Genomic DNA, 19,135 nt, shown 5'->3' with positions numbered 1-19,135 from the left:
AGACTCAGCATCAGCTGAGAGTGACAGAGTTGCTGTTTGTCCTCTAACAGCTCCTCAAGCGTTCAAATTACACCAAAGGTGTCGAGGGACAGCCTTGAATTAACAACATGATTTCAGGATACCAGTTTTGACTCAGAACAAGAGGAACAGGTCAGGAACACGTTGATTGAAGCCATGTGGGGAAAAAAATGGCTGCTTCTCTTTCATCTGCATAATGGAGTTAACCATCTTTTAACCTCTTTGCATTTTTAATTAATAGAATAAATCATAGTGAGCAATTTATATGAGGCCTGTCTCGTCAGAGGATTTATACAACAAGATATAATGCATTTTTTTAATAACTAACTGATTTTTATTCATGACGTATTTTTGCTGTATGATGGTAACAAAAAATGCTTTGGCTGTGCTTGAAGTGGAAGCCACAGAAACTCTACATGTTATATTATTGCCTGTAAAGATGCCAAGGGTAAAATGAATATTACCACCATGAACCTAACATACCTCCTCAATATGTTTTTTTTCAACAGCATTTATGGTGTAGACATAAAAAGTATCATAAGAGTCATCTCATATAAGAGTCCTAATTGAACTGGTCAATCCAATGAATACTGAAAAAAACTGGAACAGAACACTTATGTTTTTGCTTTTTCACAAATTTGTTCAAATCTTTGTAAGTAGGCAGGTTTCGATTAACCCTCAAATTGTGCAAACTGAAACTATGAATAAAAAATACGTCTAATAGAAATGTCATTTTCGAAATAACTCCCTTGTGTCACATAAACAGTTTTTATGCTCGCATGAGGTGGTATTTCAGGTAATTTAAAGAAAGCCATGTTTTGCAAAACTGCAGTAAAAACCCTTTTTTTTGGCTTTTATAGCTCACATTATGCTATGGCTATGTGCTTGTCAGTAGGTACCGGCTCCTTCAGGCATGAATCAGCAGGTGCTATAAGAGCTGTTATTGCATTGCAGAACACACAAGTTGAGTGGATCATCTGGAAGTTTTGAATCCAAAATTCCTCTGTAAAATCAAACAGCATAATTTCTACACAGGTGTGCATTGGGATGGTCACAATGAAAGGACATTCTGAAATGTGCAGTTTGATCACACAACACAGTGCAACAGATTTCGCAAGTTTTGAAAGACTGCAGAAATATCCATCAATGGTGTTGCCCTTGAACTGAATGTGCTTTTCACTATCATAACATGTCTTCCCTGAATTTGGCAGTACATCCAACCATCCTCACAACTGCACAAATCGGTTAGGATGAGGAGCTGTTGTCAGGTCAAGACCCTTGTAAGGATAATGATTATTTAGATGAGCTTCCCTGAGATGGTTTCTGATGGTTTTTGCAGAATTTCTTCAGTAGTATTGCTGCTTTTTCATGCCCCTTGGAAATATTGTACTTCCCAGTTCTACAGCTGTTATTACGACAAACACACAATCAAGTGCCCTGGAAAAAAAAACGGCAACAAAGATGGACCATAGAAGTGAAAAGGTTGTTTTTTCATTCAAACGTCACAATACCACACTCGTAAATAGGGTATATATGATTTCCAAGGAGCACATGAAGGCAGCATATGAAACAATTGTTGCATCCATTGTTTGGTGGCTGTTCTCAGAGGTCAGGTTACAGGTCAAGATGTTGGATGTTGAGGTTCTGAGCTGGTGTGTCTACATGTGGTTTGTGGCTGTGAGGCCGGTTGGATGTACTTTTAAATGAACACAAACGACTTTGGAGATGGCTAATGGTAGTGAAATCAACAGCTCTGTTGGACACTCCTGCAGTCAGCATGCCAGTGGTAAGCTCCCTAAAAACTTGTCACATCTGTAGTATTGTGCTATGATCAAACTGCACATTTAACGTCTGGATCTTGTGCAGCACTCCAGTTCATCCAGAAGGTGTTGGATGGGGTTGAGGTCAGAGCTTTGAAATCTGTGGAGTCCTTCCACACCAAACAAACTGGGAAACCCATTTCGTATGGAGCTTGCTTTGTGTCATGTTTATAAAAGGAAAGAGACTAAAACAAACTACTGAAACTAAGTTCGAAAAGTTGTCTAAAATATTACTGCATGCTGTAGCATTAATATTTTCTGTAATATACCTAAGTGACCCAAACTAAGAGGTAAAAAATTAGAGGGTTGTCCACCACTTTTGGCCCACAGTGTGTTTATGGCCATAAAATCACCAGTAGGGGGTGCTGCCATATCATAACCAAATGCTATAAAGAAGCGCTGCGATGGGTAGACAAATCGGAGGTTATAACCAGAAATGACTGAATATAAAAAACAAAATTCCCAAAAGATTCGATTTATAGATATTAATATGGCCACAATGCTGAAATAAATTATTCGAATGAGTTGATTTTTGTGAATTTCCATGATTAAGCCAGCAGTATCAGCACTGCACTGTACTGAGAATCTGAGTGGATAAATACTGTGGTAGATAAATACTGTGGAGCTTAAATGTTGTATACTGCAGAGAGAACAATGATGGAATGGGGGTTATGCAAACAAGTGCGTGCAGGCGCAGCGGGAACACTTAATTCCTTCCCTTTAAGACATCTCCATTCACACTCCAGCAGCTTAATGCATTTCTCCACAGAGATGGAAAGAAGTAAATTAAACATCTGTCACTCTGTTCAAATGCTGGAGTATCATTGGAGATGTCTTAAAGGGAAGGAATTAAGTGTTCCCGCTGCGCCTGCACGCACTTGTTTGCATAACCCCCATTCCATCATTGTTCTCTCTGCAGTATACAACATTTAAGCTCCACAGTATTTTTGATTCGTCGAGTTGCATTCCATTTGTGCTGATATAGGAGTACAACATCACTGTTAACTTTTAACTCTGCATATATCACTCTGCTTCACAGCTGTTCAAAATCTCTTGATTAGTGTAAAAGTGAAATATGGGATATGTTTATAGTGTAAGCATAGGTTCAAACTGCTAGTTTGAAAGGAGGGGAATTTTTTTTTTTAAGGGTGTTATGAGAAAGCCCAGAACGTGTTTGGACTGATTTATTCCTTCACACACCCTCGGTAGTTATCTAATGTTACCGTTGTTTGTATCAATGTTGAAATAAAGATGAATATTGTCTGACTGACAATATTATTAGTAACTCTGCACTAGAGTTACTAAAGCCTCGACCTGCAGCCCAGGAGGGGGGACAGCTGTGATGGGCAGGTTTTGGTAAACCGCCGTTCACTAGGAGTAAACCAGCTGTCACAGGGACACACTTGTCTGACACCAACTGCAGCCTGAGCGACACCGACATACACACACACACACACACACACACACACACACAAACACTGTCTGATATGGGACTTGAGGTGACGAAGATCACGGCAGTGAGTGGACACACGTTGGAGAGATGAATTGTCTGATCAAACTAACTCATCTAAATCACGCAGGCTGCCAAAGTGTGTGTTAACAGATTCTGATTTCACTAAAAACACAGAGATAAATGTTCATGATACTAATCAGCTGCTCTGTGCAGAACATTAAGACCGAGCTAACACAGATTAGCAAGCAGCCTGCAGAAATTTTTTTTATGTGTTGCTAGGTAACAGCTGTCACCTCCAGCGTTTGAGGAACTATTTGTGTTGGCGTAGCCAAAAAAATCATTAATTAAACAAAGAAATCACAATCTGTTGTAGCTTGTTACTGTTAAATAATAAAAGACGCTTGTAGAACTGTTGTATAAAAGTAATATCACACTCTGTATATCATCACGGCTGGGATTATCTTCAGCGACCTACGACCGAATCACAGCCATGATGATATACAAGTACATCACTCCGTCTCGTGTAATATTGCTTAATTACTTTGTTTTCTTTATGGAATTGAAGTTTTGACTTTAAAATTTAAAAGTTAATAAATTTAATTTTAAATTAAGTATTAAGTTTATGTTGGTTCATAAAGCACTTTATGAACTCTAGTGCAGAGTTACTAATAAACAGACAATAGAACACTATTAAAAACACTATATACCAAACCAAACCAAGCCAATCCAAACTACTATTTGCTTTGTAAAGTAACGGGGTCCTGAACAGAGAATAAAGTCACCATAACAAACCACAGAGAGGCTCCCTCTGTTTGTGTTGTAATCTGAGCTTCTCTGGTGTTTGCTGTGGTAAGCGGGTCTGGCCGCGCATGCATGTTTGTGCATGTGTATATCCCTCCTCTGAGCACTTCCATCTTTACTACCATCAGCACACTGTTCACATGATGGCAGCCTTTCAAACTGTGTTGGCTATGCATGCATTATTAGAATTTTGGTGCATTGCATTTTGTAGGAAAATGTATGAACAGTGTGTGAGAACAGCCCAAACATATAGAACAAAGCCTGATGTCTGCATGTGAACATCCACAAAACGTAAAATTCTAACATCAGTAGACATTTCACTTATCGCCACCTGATTTTCATTCCAGCCAAAATTTAATAATTGCCTGACGTAAGAGTCCAGTGGTTTTCTGACATATTGATGTCTGGTGCTAGTTGGGTTATAATGTTACCGTGTAGCTGTTGCCATGTGATGTCACTTGTGATTGGCTGAACCTCTGTTCCTTTACCTTGTGAAGTGAATAAAAAATGCTGTATTCCTGCAGAGTGAAATGGCCTTTTATGTTTTTTTTTTTCTTACAGTCATATGTCTTTAAAGAACATGCAAATTCCTAACCATAAAATGTGATGAGGGGATGAAACGTGTATAAACATAAATACTTACAAAGCATGCATATTTAATGGACTCTTCAGTATTCAATTAGACTAAAAGGAAATGTGAAAAATGAAAACAAAAAAATTTAATGGGGTATAAAAAATGTAAATGCATTCATGTGAAATGTAGGATTAAAAAAGAGAAATAAACATGCTGGCATCTATCAGCAACGCTTTGAATAACAATAATTAATATGACTGCAAAAACAGTGAGATTAAACTCAGGCTGTAGTAAAAACCACAGGAGGGGGAATTTGAAGTGTGCCCAGCTAGGCGTGACAACTTTTGACTTTTGATGTCACCGGAGCCCTCGTTAACGCGAGCAGCATATGTTAACAGCTCCATGCTCGTTGCGTCCGGCCAAGCCTCTGTTCTCCGAGGGGCGGCCGAGATAATCCCGAAATAATCTGCTGGGCTCTGCTCCGGCTGCGGCTCAGCCTCCCTGTATCCCCCAAACAGCCAGCACTAAGCAGCTTCCCTCCTTTAAAAGCCAGGCCTGGATCTCAGGCTGGAGCAGGTGTGAGCGGTGGATCACAGCCAGAATGGATAAGACTCATTCAGTTCACACGGCCGATTTAGGATCACCGGTTTATGAAATGTTTATATTCAATGTAAAAGCAAAAAAGAGCATTTGATGAGTGACAGCTGTGACAGCATTCAAATGTCATCTAACCATAAATAGAGGAATCTGTCTGTCTGTGTGTCCTTATCATAGCATATGTCATGTACTGTTCATCCACTCTACTTCACTTTTGGTGGGCATATTGGTACACAAAGGATGTGTAGTGTTGAATTTGGTGCACACAGCACGTTCATTATTAATAATGAGATGAGTTGCTGAGTGTATTTAACTGGTGTTTCTTACCACCAGTAATTGCTTTCTTTGGCATGCTTTTCTTTACCATAGCAACTAATAAAATTATAGCTGGCAAAAAACCTCCACTAATGAAATCCATGCTCTTCTTTGAAGCTGCAAGTGGTACTCACTGAGTTGAGCATGTCTTCAAAATTTGCACTAATAATGTTAACACCAGCAAAATATCTCCACTAATTAAATCCATGATCTACTTAATAACTGCGGTAGTCATATTAAATGGGCTGCACTTGCACCTTTGTACACATTCCACTTCACACACATCGAAACACGGCTGACCAAGGCTATCATACAAGGTGCTACCTGCTACTCAGTAACCATTTCCACACACTCACACACTGATGGAACAGCCATCATAAGCAATTTGGGGCACGGTACCTTGCAAAGCAAACTTAGACATACTGACTGGAGGAGCCAGGGATTGGAGACCACAAATTTTCCAATTAGTGGTCTACCTCCTGAGCCACAGCTGCCCTCATTCTCAGTTCGAACAGTCACATATTGGCATATCTACATATTGGACTCTAGGTATCCTTTTGCATCTGCTCTTTAAATTCCCGGATACTGCTACTGGGATGTCAACACAAGCACATGGTGGGATTATGCAGCATGTGGTTATGTTTAGGCAACAACAGCACATGGCAACCGATGCCGAGATGTCAACAATTGCACATGCTGGGACGAATTGTTAGTATTACTGGAATGAGGCACATGGTAAGGTATAGAAAAAAACATCTAATTTAGACAGGAGGCAAAAACTGGACTCCAGCATGAAGGTCCAGGGTTTGTAGGACTCATCAACCGCCCCTTCCGCTCACCCCGTAGGCGCCCTCGTAATACTGATATCACGTCATTACTGGCCGTGCTTCACCCTGTCACTTTGATGCGGAAGCAGACAGGTTACATCCAGTGATGCTCTCAAGTCAGGTCACCTGTGTGCGAATCATGCAGACATGGCAGGTGCCATCCAGCAATCTGGCAGAGTGTGAGGATACGGTGACTGGTTCTATCCTGCCACATTCTCAGCTGATGCCATCCAGCAGCATTTCATGCGCACACAAAAGCTGACTTTTGGCATTGTGATCTCACACCAAAAGCAATGTCACAGCAGCGCTATTTTCCCGAGTTTGAAATGATAACAGGCTAGATGGCCGTGTTGTTAGACCAGTGTAAAAATTGCCAAATAAAATAAGTAAATCAAATTAAAATAGAGAGACAGGAAATTTGTTCAATCATTGAGATTTTTTACTCATGTGGATGATTTTTTAAACAGTTTTTGTGTGCAGTAATAAAAGATGAAGGTATGTTGGCCTGGACTGACAATGGATTGTGATTGTGTAAAAATGACAGTAAACTGTGAAAAGCAGGGAAAATTGCATGTATTTCAGCTCTTTCCCACAACTGTTGGAGCATCATGCTGTTGCCTGTGTGAGCGCTCTTTCACAGTTTGAATCAGTTCAGAGTTGATTGCACTTAGCGTTTGGGTGAACTTATCCTAAGATCTATTCTGATTGGCTCCCTCTTTTTAAAATATACATAAAAACAACGTTTTTACTTCCAGGGTCTGTCTTTATTACAGTTTTTCTGTCCAGGGCACTTGACTGCGCGTTTGTCGTAATTAAAGCTGCAGAACTGGGAGGTACAATATTTTCCAGGGGCATGCAAAGGCAGCAATACACCTGAAGAAATTTTGCACAAACCATCAGAAACCATCTCAGGGAAGCTCATTTGAATAATCATTGTCCTCACAAGGGTCTTGACCTGACAACAGTTCCTCATCCTTACGGACTTGTGCAGTTGTGAGGACGACTGGATGTACTGCTGATCATGTTGGGATTGTGAAGATCTCTCCATCTAACTGCTTGTGTCTCTTGCCTCACTGGACTTCTTTTTGCAAAGCTTCAGTTTATTTGGCAAGAAAATTTGTAATAAACCTGAACAATACTCTACTGAGGTACCTTTTCTTGGAATGGGCTCAAAGAATCCCTCAGTCTACACAGTGTGAGACTTTCTACAGTCTAACACTGTCATTTTAAAATCCCAGTTTACTGAGGCGTGTCAAAAATGCCATTGTCCCCGTCTGTTTTCTTTCTTGTGTCTTATTCTCAGTCATTTTGTCACTCCTCTCCAGGCAATTTAAAACATGTCACTGCTGGGAGGCTTATAAAACTATCAATACATTGTCTAGTTCAGCCTTCTAGAAATAAATGAACAGTCAGGGGAGGGGATATGCTGTTCACATTATCTAAGAAGGCAAACATGTAGGAATTTTGGCAGTGTTTCATCTTGTTATTCATCTTGACCGACAAAAATGCAGGTCATGAAATAATGACTTTCAAGATGACAGTCTTGAAAATGACTGTTGGAGAGCGAATAAGACAAATCTAAAGCCGTCACCTGCTGCAGTGTTCATTACACCTCACAGTAAGAAAGACAGAGAAGCCAAACCACAGATTGCTCATTTTGCTTCATACTTACTATTACTGCGACTGAAACGGTAAAGGAACTATAATACATGTGAAGTGGTATGAACCCTTGGTGGTCTGAAAATCTCTGACAACCATTAGATTTTGGTCTTAAATTCAGTGTGAAAGGGGTTTAACATTTACATTTTAGAAGACATTCTGTTCTCATACATTCTCAAAGAAATGACATATCAAGCTGATCCATCCAGTCCTTAGCATAATTGGAAATGGGGGACGTTATCACCTACTACCCATAACACTCACTTTTTTAAGCTTTAAATTCTTTGTTTAGACGCTTTTATGTCTTGTTTAATAATTCATTTTGTCAGTTTTAATATCCCAAAAGCTTTTTCGTCTGTCCCTAAAATGAGTAACTCAGCAATTAAACAACAAATTCTTGTTTCCAACTTGTCAGATACCAACTCTTGGTCAGCTGCCCTACACATTAAACTATGACACTCTAGGTACCCCAATAGCATCACTTTTGGATGCTCAGGGACAGCATGATAATGTTCCCTTGTTACATGTGATATTACTCACGATATACTTATGCAATATTTACGAAATGTTGATTAAACACAATTATAAGACAACTGTGTTTCCTTTGAGTGATGTTATGCGACTTGTCCTCAGGCGATAACATTCCAAGAAGCATGGTGTTGGATGTTGAAACATTAGCTGGTTTATTGCAGCCACTGCACTATCTGTCATTATTTCCAATCAAAGGCAACGTAGGTATAATGAAAAGGCAAGACCCCTATATGTTGGAGTGGCCACGTATGAGGGATTTCTGGAAGGTGATAGTTCACGATTACACAGAGAAATTGTGAATTCAGAACTTTCAGATGCTCCGCTCATGCAGTAACTCTTGTAGCACCTGTTGCATCATGCTCGAGGGAGCCAGCTTCTACCGACCATAGCATCATGTGACCTAGAAAAGGCATAAAAGTGTTTCCATTGCAGTTTTGTGAAATATGGCTTTTTTGGATTGCGTAAAATACCACCTGTAAAACAAGTAAAGTAAAACAAATGGGGGTTCTAAGAGAAAGGTCAGGTCACTGAAAGTGTTACTTCTCCTCCTCTGAAGACAATAACCACTCGGGCAAAATTCATGGCAGACTGATCTGAGATTTTGTGGGACAGACCAAACACCATCATTGGCTGTAGAGAGTCATTAATGAAGGAGCAAAGTGAGGTGCAAATGGATGCATGAAGTGAATGCCCTCTGAAGAGCTGTTTTGGACAACACTACAGTGGAAGAAAGCCCTCTGGCTTCGAAGAGCTCCAGCATACTTACAAAAGCACTCGTGCCAGTGGTTCAGGGCCAAACTCATCAGATGAGTGGGCATCTTGTGGAGCAAAGGGCTTCTTGGAGTGGCACAGTTAAATGATAATAGTCCTTAAGAAAGTCAAGGACTGGAGGAAAAGCAGGACTAACACATCATCTGCAGGTCTGTTATTCATTGTGGAAACATTTTTAGACATAGAATCTGTAACAATTCTGGCTTTACCTTCCTGTTAAAGTTTAAACCTTCTGGTCTAGATAAGCGATTTAAGTCATGGGCACATAATGGCGTAACAGCTTACTGCACTATGATACCTTGAATCTTTTAATCACTTTTCACATGCCCATAATCTCAGGGAAAAAAATATCTTTTTTAGATATCTCCAGGTCAGAGACTATTTAATGAAAGAAATCAAACAATCAGAGGACAGTGAACCCAACTTAATTTACTGATGTAAATAAGACTAAAGACAACAAACATCTTGTATCATGTATGTATAATAGAGTATAAAACTCATAACATGATTCCAATGTCCAAATCAAGCAAAAATGGGAAAGGGAAATGGGCCTGGAGATATCTGAGGACGACTGGAATGATATTTGTGAGACCACCAACTCAAGATCCAGGCGACAGTTCTGCTGGGAAAGCATAATACGATATTTTGTGACCCAAAAATGTAAAATTATACAACAGAGTTCTCAGGGGCAGAATGAATGTTGGAGGCTGTGTGGTAGACCAATGGCAGATCACTTTCACATTTTTTCGGGATTTTCCAGTACTCCGTCCATATCGGCCAGAGATTACCAAAGAAATAATGAACATTTTTGGAATTAAAGTTGAATGTTCTTTTGTAAAATTATACTTGGGCAAAACCTGGGCAATCTCTTGACCTCTTAACTTCTTTAAGTCCTTTTGGCTGTGAGCAAAAAAGCCATCACACTGAAGTGGCTACACACAAGCCCCCATTCAAAGGACCACTGGATTGCAATTCACTTCATGGAGAAAATCCCTTTTTTCTGTAATACTGTGAGTTGATCAGTATATCAAATATCAGGAAAAATGGACGACATACACTACGGGATAAAATGATTGTTGATAAACCCTGTTCTGTTCTGTTACCAAGCTCGACCCCCCCCCTTTCTTTTCTCTCTTCAACCTGAAAAGTTTTTATATTAATTTTAAATTTTCCAATAGGCGTATTTGGTATTGCAATTTCAATTTGTGCAATTTTAGGGTTAATGAAAACCTGTCTAGACAGGCAGAATGTGACAGAAAACACTTCTGCCTCAGAGAAGGTCCAGAGAGTACAGAATGCAGTATGCAAAAACGTTGAGGAGACATATTGTAGTTGCTGTTAAAATGACTGAATTTTGTGGATTCTCCAGCACAGTTTTTTACATTACATTGACTAAACCAAAATTTAAAATGCTTATCAAATTTATGTTTTAGTTACAATCTGTTAAAATCCTTGTCATTAAGCACTACTATTTCTGACACATTCGGTTGTTGCACATCAAGATGCTGATTAAAAGATGTGTTGAAAGTGGTACAGATATGTTACCTGGTTTCTGTTGCAATTTTTGCAGGAAAGTGTCTTAAAAAATCGGACCAACATGTTGAAATTGACAACACAGATGAAAAAAAAGTGTGTGAAATGTGTGAAAGGAGTTTAAAAGAGAAGCTGTCGTTTCTTCTTCACCACAATCTGGAGAAGCTTAGATCACAGACAGATCACATGCTGATCTCAGTGGAAGCCTGTCAGACAGAAAAGAGCATAATGCATTTGTTTCCGTATGAATGTGTCATGATCATGTGACAGAGCATATTGAGCTTTTCACACTTCCACCAGCTGACCCGAGAGGCTCTCCATAATTCAGAGGAGTGGGCTTTTCGCACCAGCAGTATGGTCAATGCTGCCATGCATACCTCCAGCACTGTGCCTGTTCTCCATCCGGCTCCTCTTTGATTAGAGCCCTGCAGGAGCGCAGACATGATCATTTGTTACATTCCTCTGACATTCTCTTGTTAGAAGGCATGTATTCCTAATGAACATTGCTACTGCCTGAATGAATGATGCAGTGACTTTTAGATCAATTATGTAGCTACTGCAGATAGCATGGCCTCCTACAGGAAGACTTAGGGCCATGCTTTGAGGGGCCCCATCTGAGGAATACAGGGCTGCTGGTGAAAAAGTTGAAACGTGCACATTGGAAGTTTCTTTGTTATCACTCTTATTAGGGATGCACAAACCGCCAATCTTCTGACAAGCGGATGACCCGATCCACCTCTTGCGCTACAGCCACCCCAAGAACGAGAACTTCAAAATTTTACTTCAATTCTGTGCTTGAGTAAACTTTACTTTGTTACATTCCAACACTGTCAGAATATCCAAATATCAGTCACATGTTGTCATGGTCTTAATGATAAATCATTCAGTAAATCTTCTTTGTGTCACTTCGACATTGCACAGTCGAACTTTATACCTTGAATGAAAGTGAAAATAAAAATAGTTTTCTGATGTTGCAAGGGTTTCATCAGACTTAATAAATTTTCCAATTGGGTGTGGTAATGAAAGATACATTTCCATCTGGAGTACAACCCATCTAAACACGGGTAAACATAATTTCATGTCACACTTCTTGATGCTTTGGAAGAGACATACAGCTGCGTGTAATTTCAGGCTTGATTCAGAGCTAAATGACAGTAACACAGTCTCTGCTGGAGCTGCTGGAGAGAGAGAGAGAGATTTGTTTCTCGATAGAGCTCCACCTTGTTTTACAGCCAGCAGTGACAAGGTGACTTTGTAGGGTTGAAACCGTATCAGACACCTCACTGTGGATAACGGTTTAAAGGCACAACCTCCCTTTATCGTGTCACCTCGGCTGTAATTTGTGCCGTGTGAAAGAAGTGTCCCCGCGCGTTCTGCTCTCTCTCACAGAAATGAACTGAAAATCTATATTAATTCTTAGGAGAATCACTCGCTGGCGGTAAAATTCTTTTCATCTTGTCCTGGTCACAGTTGGATTTTCCATTACATGCACTTTATCAATGTACGTGTGTTGAGATTCAGAGCACGACGCTGCCATCCTGCTGCCCCTTTAGTACCAGCCTTTATTCTGATATTCTTAAAACCCTTTGAACTCTGCTAAAGAAATGATCTGCCAGGGCCCACACTGTTTTTTGTCTTTCTCTTATTGTGATGTAATTTCTTGGAACATCCTTAAATGCTTCTTATCCCTAAAATCTGTACAATTTAGGCTTAACCCTTTAAAATCTGCATCAATCGATTTTCTGGTGCTGCTTTCAAACACCTTTTACAAGTATTTTGAGCGCTGAGGAAACTGGTTTGATTTCTTTAGAAACCATAGGAAAGAGGACATTAGCGTCTTGGCAAGAAATGTCCTGCAAATTGCATAACTTAGTAAATTTTTGATTATTTTTAAAATCCTTGGGAAAAGAATGTTAAAACTAAAATTACATTACAGAATTATTTAGCACACTTTCAAGTTATTTCCTTGTTTTAGTTTTAACTAAAAACACTTTTGTTTTTTGGCTAAGTTATGGATCATTTCTTATTAATTTGCTTATTGCCTTCTCCCATTTTTCAAAGAAATCAGACTAATTTGCTGTGGTAAAAGCTGCTAAAAGGGTTATGTAAGTCAGTAAACCATAACAATTACCAAATTATTGAAATTGTGTCATACATTTAAATACAAAAATGTTACTTTGTCTGACTTTTCAAAATAACAACACAAAACATTTTGATCCAAAAGACTTTTAAATGTGGAAACAAAAATATTTCTTAAAATGCGATAAGTTATTTGAACGTGCATATCTCAGTTTTTGAGATATTGAGATATTTTTTTGTGCAGAGTTTTGTGAGGGATTCTTGCAACCCATTTTCGGTATGAAGTTATCATATACTGCTACTTTGTCAGTGATTTTGGCATAAGATAATGATGACAAAAGCCATCTTTCGAGGCAGTGTGATACTCCAGCTGTCAGCAGGACAGCACCTGGTGCAGCAGTATGATACGTGGACAGTCAGTGTCAGTCGATAACATAGTTGGAGAGAACCTGTTGCAACTATATGATTTGCTACTGGGTGGCATCAGGTTGAAACACATTTTCGAAGCTCAGTATTTACGGTATTTACAAATAAATATAAAACTGATTAAACTGTTTCATTTCCCCTGAGATACACTTAAAATGTTTACTAAAATCTTAGTTAGAAAAAATAATTAAGCCTCAATACTTCCAAATTTTCTCTTTTTATATAGATCTCAGGATTTGGAGTGTCAACTTTTCTAATTGAGTAAAAACATAGCAACAGTTTTGGATACATACAACAATAGACAAACCACCAAACAGCCATTTTCTACATAGCCTTTCTGAGTTGTAAAGCAGCATGCTGTTTAGAATTAGAATGAACATACAGTATATTGGTGTGTCATCTACATTTGTATGTATACATCAGCACAGATAATTGACAAATTATTAATATAAATATTAAACAACAGAGGGCCTAAAATGGATCCTTTATGTACCCCAACTGTGCAATCTAGAGAGGTGGTTTGATGACTGTTTATTCTGGTGCAATCTTGTCTGTTTTGTAAATAGGATGACATCTAGCTCATTGTGCTGCTAGATATATTGTGATGTGATAATTTTGATCATAAGACCTTGTGATTTACCTGTGAAATCAATAAATATAGCACCAACTATACCACAACATCCAGCATACTTTTAATTTTGTTTATATAAAATCACAAATTTGCAGTTTCTGTTGAATGATTTCTTCTAAAAACCAAATTGCATTTGATCAAGTGGATGCTGACGTGAATTTAAATGTTGTAGTAATTGAAAATGATGACAGGGAAGACAGAGGCCTTAGCTTTTTGCTGCAAAAGAATTAATGCTCTCTATATTATTATTCTTACTTTAAATCTGTTTAAACAGGATCATGCAAATAATGCTCCTCCGAGGCTGCCCACATGATGCACGTTTTTGAAAGGGCTAATACACTCTCATAAGGTGTTAATCATGAAAGCAAAAACGTATTATCACTGTATTATAAAGGTCAGCCTCTATAATGATGAACCACCGAGTTGTATGGACTGTGGTTTAATTTATCACAGAGTGTTTGTTTGGTTTCCATTCCACCCGCAATCTTCTTACAAGCATTCATGGAATTAACACCCTGATTGTGCCATATTCATCAACTGTTAAATTGCCTCACACGAAAAGTGAAATTGTCTGTGTAATGCAATCAATTAAGAGATGCAGTTTGGAAAGCGGAATGAAAATTAGTGTTCACACAGATGCTGCCATACTGATCTTTTTTACCTCCGTCCTTATTCCACTGAAAACAGAATATAGTTGTACTCTGTGTGAATAGACACTGGACAACTCAAAGGCTTTATTTGATCTGAGAGGGACATTACTGTGAGGTATTTCTGCCCAGTGAATGGATTCCCATTCCTGCAGCCGCTCGTTGGCTCTCTTTTCGTTGAAAATCTGCTCTGCTGACTGCTGGACTAGTGCCACAACCGATTCATCCAAGACTATTCATTGGACCACTTTTAGCCCACAGAAACTGGCAGTTATATAGTGCTGTATGCAAAGTAGGGTCACAGGCTCCGGAGTTTGTGGCGGATTTAAGCTGGGGAGGAACTGCATGATTCATCCGTAATCATCAGACTCAGGCTTGGATTTTATCTGATACCGTGGCTGCTACTGGTCAAATTACCTCGATACTAAACTGAAAACTGTGAGTAATTACACTCTCATTATCATAAAGCCAATAGCATGCCAGAAAAGGAAACGTACCTTGGAGAATATTTTGCGTCTATGCAAGTGAAATAGACTTTGCATACAGCTCTGGACTGAATAAATGACCTTCGAGACAAATGCCATGTTTACAACCAGGAAGCGTGGCTTTTCCGCCAAATGAATGCCTGCAGGAGTTTGTCTGCAGCTCCTGCCCATTTCTCAATGCATATTTATGCTCCCAGATGCATATTTTTCCAGCTGCATGGAATATTACGCATTCCATTAGTGTGAATTAGTATTCTGTTTTGCATGCCGATGCAAGTTTTTGGCAAATGTCAGACTGGCCTCTGCTGTTGTGTAATCCCTTTAATCGCTGCGTAATGACCTAATTAGTTCAGTTTCACTCCGATCAATTTAAGCGCGGATGAGGGTCGTCCTCCGATGCTTGATGTTTTGGGTTTAATCAGAAGGCAAATTGGTTTTGCTCTCTTGTTCATATTTGCTATGGTGATAGATTTGTAAATTGTACAGTACAGGCAGCTGCTGTGTGCTTTTCAGGAGCCAAATGTATTAAGTGCGTACACAGGTCCTTTTTGGACTTGGAAACAGCAAGTCAACAAAACAAACTCAACTCAAGGGTCAAGAATAAACCTCAGTGCAGTGCAGGAAAAACAAACTTTGGCCAAATTTTTCTCCACTGTCTAGAAAAATGAACCATTTACAAACTTTTGGGGGCAGCTTTAAAGATTAAAAGTTTGTGGATAAAGTTGCAGTTCTCAATGTAAAATGAGCCCAGATAAAAATGCAGAAATCACAAACTTGTTCCAACACAAGTAAGTAAAAAGCACACTATTGCTGTTCCAAAGAGAAGTGTGTAATCATCCGTACCTGTATACACAACCCATTCTCATTCAGAAGTGCTCAAATACCACCACTTTGTTAATGATTTTGGCATAAGATACTGCCGCCAAAAGGTACTTATCATGTTGTATTATATGCCATTGCCAATGTCATTTTGTAACGTGGCTGGACACAACCTGTAACAGTGTTATGATAAGCTGCTGGTCAGCTGGATGGCACATGACCTGGCCGTATGATACAAGTGTGGTGGCGTCAGCTGATAACGCAGCCAGGGATGGATCATAGTATAGAGAATGAGAGTTAGAATAGAGTGGGAGCAACGGTAGGTGGATGGATAAAAAAAACTCCAGACTTTCCACCATGAGCCCCTGTTCCTGTTCAATGTGAAGCCAGAAGTCATGAGATATTTAATAGCACCTTATTGCTCTAGTTTGTGTAGCATACTATGCTTGTGACCCCAACCTTAGTGAGTGTTAGTAGGCTAACAAACCCTAACTACTAACTCCCCTTTCAAGCTAAACCAATATGTTTTTTCCTGAATCTAACCATGTGGTTTTTTTGCCTAAACTTTTGGATGAAATGTTCAACTTTTGTTGCAGTTTGGCCTGTCGTTCACACAACAATGGTGTTTTGGTGGCCTGGAAACACAAACTTTTGAAACAGGGTTCCAGAGTGTAATCTTTTGAAAATGCAACCTGTTCTGTTGCTGTGTAAACTGACAATGTACAAATCCTGTGACAACATGGCCGCACTTTGTGCATATGCATGATGTTTTCTCCTGTAGTGTGTCATTACAAAGCTATAGTGCCAACTACTGGCCTGGCATGCATACTACAGCCTTTTTGGTTGTTGTTGTGGACCAATGTAACGACCGTTCTCACAATGTTATCATATGAACACAGATTTTTTTGGAAAATGCAAAGGAATCACTTTTCCATTTTTAGTAGGGCCATTTTTATCTAAATGTGTAAACATGGCCAAAAGTTTGTTTTACTTACATTCTAAATTTATTTTGAAAAGAGACTGTATGCATTTAATGAGCAAACACTGTCCATTTCCTGTGACGACACAACTTTATTTTGAAAGACAATTTATGTAAAGAACAGAAATCGACATGCTGTCCCAGAGCAGCCAAAATTGACGCAAGAGAGGTACCTAGAGTGTCATAGTTTGACATAGAGGGGCCGCTGACCAAACATTGGCATTGTTGGGATTGAGAATGTGTTGGAAATAGGTTGGGAAGAGTTATCAAAGGATAGTTAGTGGAACAGTTTTTGTCAAACTTCTGTTTGAAATGAACTCAAGTAGCACTGCCCTTTAAGCTATAGCACGTCTCTTATGTCCTTCCAGCCAGTGGACACAGGTGACAGTTTCACACACATTCATACATAACCTGATTATCAGCACTCAGCCAGTTGTGAATAGAGGCCACATAGAGTGAAATGGTGCCTGTGTAAGAGAGGCTGAGAGCAGATGGCAGAGGATTGAAAGGATTAGTACAAATTAGTGAGAGGCTGTTACCTATAAATGCATGAAAATACATCAAACAAATGGGATGCAGGTGAAAGTAGCAGGTATTAGGAAGCTCTGTGTGTGTGTGTGTGTGTGTGTGTGTGTGTGTGTGTGTGTTTGTGTATGTGTGCAGCTGCCTCATTGAACAAGGTGAATACAGATATGGGTCAGGGGAGAGCAGATGATGTATTAACTGAAACAGGAAATGCATCTGCTTCTTCTGCAGCTTTGGGCCACAAACACACCTTGAAGGCAGAAAGCATTGAAAACACCATCTGCCAGTCTCTTCCTAAATAAGAGCCAGGTACTGAATTTTGGGGGAATGGTGCACTCCACCAAAAAACAAGGTAGTAAAGTCAAGAGAAGAGCAGTTTATTCTGTATTTATAAAAGGACACCTTCAGTCAGATGAACTTTGAAAATATTATCAGTATTGTATTGTTGCCAGGCTTGGCAAAGACTGATTTATGAACTAATGGCCAGGTGATAAACTGTGAGCGTCAGTATTTATGAACTTATTACACACAGACACACTTCATTTGAAGGAGGCGAGGCTGATTTATTACGCGAGACCTTGCTGAACACGGCTCTAAATCATGAGGCAATCATGAGAGCATATCCTCATGACGTCCGCAAGGAGGGTGAATAACAATGAGCTCAGCGTCTGCTATTAACACTGCATTTTTAGCTGTGATCCTCGTGTAAGTGAACAAAGCAAACACACTTTTTGGGATTCTTTTTCACCTGGTTATATGATCTGATTTACATGTAGTTATTTGTTTTGAGCCCAATTTCACAAAATTTGCATGATTTCTCAAAATACAAATACATGCTCCTTATATGAGAGATTAAATACAGGTAAAAACAGCCATTTTATCAGCATGATCAAAATCAAAGGTGTAACTTATTTTCAGGAAATCTTTTTCAAACAGGCTGATTGTCCTTTTTCCTAAAAGGACAAACTGCTTTAATTTAAAGGAGCACATTGATTTTAATGTACTCCTGTACTCATTGATTGGCCTTACTAACCACGTGCAAATATTAATTGCCTTGAAGTCACATATCAAAACAGGAAAACAATACACACATGACAGCCTCTGCTATTCAAGGACTACATTTATGTCTTCATGGAGAAGAGTACATAGGGATCATATTTAGTTTTTTTGGGGGCAAATCAAAAGAGACTCAGTTTTATTGATTGAACTTGTGATTATCTGTGATTGCAACACATTCCCATCCCAAGTCCTCACATGTTGCCACTTTGCAGTGGACTTCCATGTCTACATATTACGATCTAAGTATCCTTTTTTGTCTTCCACTTGCATTCTGGGGTGTCCCTACCATGATGTCAACACAAGCACATGGTGGGATAACACTGCATCTGGTTATGATTAGGCAACAAAAGCACATGGTAACCAATGGTGGAACATCAACAAAAGCACAAATGCTGACAAAGATGGTTAGAATTGTGGGCAAATCAAAATGAGATCATTTGTATTGATTGAACATTATTTACAATTGCAACGCATTCTCATCCAAAGTCATCACAAAGTTCATGAATGGGGTATTAACTGAAGTATCTTATGTCTGAGAACAAAACATCAAAGTCTCTTAAGCTTGCATTAACCCAACATGTTCTCA

The sequence above is a fragment of the Plectropomus leopardus genome, chromosome 22, assembly GCF_008729295.1.
Source record: "Plectropomus leopardus isolate mb chromosome 22, YSFRI_Pleo_2.0, whole genome shotgun sequence".
In the NCBI taxonomy this organism is placed as follows: Eukaryota; Metazoa; Chordata; class Actinopteri; order Perciformes; family Serranidae; genus Plectropomus; species Plectropomus leopardus.
The sequence above is the reverse complement of the archived record's forward strand: the minus strand, read 5'-3'. Positions refer to the sequence as shown.